We start from the raw sequence: 3,488 nt of genomic DNA on the forward strand, positions 1-3,488 counted from the left end.
AGCCTCCACATGTCACTGGGACCAGCACGATCTGCACCAGTTGAGGCACTGCTTCCAGAGACGGAAAAACACTTCCAAGGGCAGTGACCGCACAGCTGGAGCCAAGCCCTAGTTCCCTGTCACAGTGCCGGTGAACCCTGGGGGCCTCCCCTGCCACGCAAAGATGGGTTTTTAGGGACACAAGGCCTCTGGTCACAATTGGGCTTCTGCGCTTGTCAAAGCTTGGGACTGAAGCATGATCAGCCAGGACGAGTTAACTACGTGTCAGGAAAACTCCTCAGCCCTGTTAAGAATTGGACCTCTGGGCCACCAAGAGTGCTTGCTTTCAACCAGCAGCGATGCTGAGCATCCCTAGACCTCACCACAACCAGCATGAGCTGCCGGTCCCTGCCAGGGGCTTCCCACCCAGATGCAGCCCCTGCTTACAGCTGACCTAGCCCATCGATGCTGAGCCCTGGAGAGGCACAGGGACAAATGAAGGAGGTGGTGATGGTCAGTGTTGCTTGCTGGACTCACCCATCATGACCAAGGTTGTCAAACAGCCACCCTCTCCGTTCCTGGTGTTGCTTTGGCTGCCACCTGCCAGACACCCTAACACAAGTTTGGTGCAAAAAGCCGGGAAAAAGTTTCCATTCCGGATCAAATGGTGCATGTCATTCAGCCCCAGATCAGTGGGCCATACGTTGTACAACCGCGTAGACATGCAAAACACGTCTAGCCTCTTGCTGTACTTCCATAAAGCACATTCAGAAAGAAGATGTAACATATGACGCATATCAACAGAGAGAAGTGAGTAGGAGCAGTATTAAGTATTATCCCAGATGCATTTAACTGGTTCTATTTAACATGTGGCTACTCAGCAGCAGGTACAGAGGATACCAGGCCACTGTATTCAGGCAATTCCTGTAACTATCTCATCCCTCCCCAGCCAACTACTGCTGTTTTAGATGAAGGAAAAGATTTATTATGGGGTTTTTTCCACCTCCTCCCCTATATTCTTTTTGCTTTATCCTAGGAAATCTAATTTAGAAAGGCACTAGCAGAACTCTACAGATATGTGGCTGACAGAAACAAGCAGCAATTTCAGTCCCAAGACACAGGACAACCAACGCGAGTCTTTCCACAGGTTTCAGTGGGCTTTGGGTTAGACCTTCAGGGCAAGGAAGGAGAGAACACCACAAACCCTTGCGCTTTGTTCATGCCCTCAAGCAGTGAGGAGCCCGGGACACTCGAGGTGAATGAAGCCTTTGGGGGCTTTCCCCATCCCCAGGGAGCAGCATGCTGTGCGGCAGACGGGGCGAGCTCGCAGGCACGTCCGGCACTGGATGTTCCCACCCAAGCGGGATGCCTGCAGATGTTTTTTCCAGGAGGGCTTGGAGGCAGCTCGGGGATTTTGCTGCTGAATCAGGCATTCTGCGGCGCAGGCAGAGACCTCACCACTGGCGCTGAGCCCTGCAGCTGCACAACGCCTGGCACGCGCCGCCGGGGCTGCGGAGCCAACACGGACAAGCTTGGGGCGACGTGGGCTCGCCGCGGACGCTCGCTCACTTCCAGCTGATGGCATCACTGGAAGCTTGTGTCTCCTCGGCAGGAAAAGCTGAAAAATAGGCACTGGAGGACAAACCACAGGAAGCGCGTCTCTATCTAGAAGAGAAAGGACTTCTTGTACAGCACACACCAAAGATATCGGAGCACAGAGGAGGGGTGTAGATTTGGCACTCAAGTGCAAACAGTATGTCCCCGCTGTACCACATCACTGGCCTTAAGCATAACTATTTAGGTTATTGGAATAAGGGTACATGTCCCAAAACATGTAATTGTCAGGCTTTTCTGGGAGGTCTTCAAATGCAGTATGTCTTCAGTCCTTTCTCCCAGACTGCTTCTACCTGCAGGGAAAGATGGCCTTGTCACCAAAGGTTTCGTTTTCAGCTGCCTCCAACTACTTATCTCTGCAAAGCAAGCAGCCAGGGCCATCTTTCTTCCTGCTTTGCTGTAGAGGTTCTTGAGAGCAAGAACTTGTCTAGTATGAAGATGCACAGACCTTGGCCAAGCTCTGTGCATGCAACAGCAACGCAAACATGTACATTCTCTTCCCTTGTTTCACTTTGATGCGAGTTGTATTACATAGATCTCGGGGCAAGCACAGATATAATGGCCCCCCAGGTTGATGATGTCTCCTGAAAACCCCAGACCCTGTGCTTGCCAGCTTGTGTTTTTAATGCCTGGCCAGAGGGCCACTGTGGAAAGGGCAGGACCTATGCAGCCTTGTGGCAGTGTTTTCATTTGCTGTGTTTACGGGGCGTCTCCTCTCTTTTGGCAGCTAGTGGCAGTGGGCAGTTAAAGGCACTTCTGAGTGCAACACCGTGCAAGTGTCTCACTCCAGCTGGCAAGGGCAGGAGCTCTGGAAAGGGAAACGAGAGGGGCAAAGACAGGGGAATGGGAGATTAAAACATCAGATTGAAAAGGAACAATAAATCCCTGGTGAGGAATATAACTGGGAGGTAGAGAAGGAACAGATTGCAGCTCAGTAATGAGGCAGACGGCATTTTCTTTGTGATTCTGCAAATTCAATTGGATTTTCTGACAGAAAAAGACCCCATGGTATCCGGAAATCTGTTTGATAGATGACGTACCTCCCTCTGCCTTCAGTGGCAATAGCTGCTGTAGCAGACAGGTCTGGCAGAGCCCACCTGGCCCGGCAGTGCGGGCTGAGGTCAGCCAGCTCTCGTGGCCGAGCCCTTGCAGCACCCCGGGGAGAAGGCAGGCAGGACATGGGCAGGGCCATGCCTTCCCGGTGCCTGCTACAGTGCAATCTCTGAGCTGCACAGGCCTGTCAAAATGGGCAGGATGCTCTGCTTGGGTCACAGAGCCGAGGTGACAGCCAGGCTCAGTGTCACAGGCAGTGCCCCAGACGCAAGGGGCTACCTAGGACCATTAGTGAATGGCTGAGGGTCTCTGGCAAAACACTGTCTTGCTGCAAAGGTCCTTGGAGTATTAGGACCGTAGCTCCTCTGTCAGGCAGGAAGGCTCCAGCTGTGTGGTTTCAGTCTGTAAGGGCTGCAGACAGCAACACAGAGCATTTCAGGATATGACACCCTTGGAGCGGGGACGTTACTACCAGCCATCGGCACTTGTGTTCTGGCAGTGCTGAGGCATTCCTGCAAAACTCTTCCAGGGAAGGAGAGGGAGGAAAGACAGTAAGCTGCAGATCCTCGCATCTAGCTCCCACCCCTCGGTTCCTTGTATTTCATTAGACAAATAATAGCTCAGGGTCAATAGCATCACCCTCTTTCCTAGAAATGAAATAACCACAGCCAGCTATCAGGTTGCCAAGCTGGGAACCAAGGGATACAGGCAGAGGTCCCTGCTCTGCAGTCAGCTGCTTTTGGTGTCTTTAGCACAGCATTACTTCAATGATACTAGGCAATAGCACGTCTTTCCTCTGCTGTGCTTTGGGGAACATAAGCGTATGAAAGATGGGGCAAGAG

The sequence above is a fragment of the Grus americana genome, chromosome 1 (genome assembly GCF_028858705.1).
Source record: "Grus americana isolate bGruAme1 chromosome 1, bGruAme1.mat, whole genome shotgun sequence".
Lineage (NCBI taxonomy): Eukaryota > Metazoa > Chordata > Aves > Gruiformes > Gruidae > Grus > Grus americana.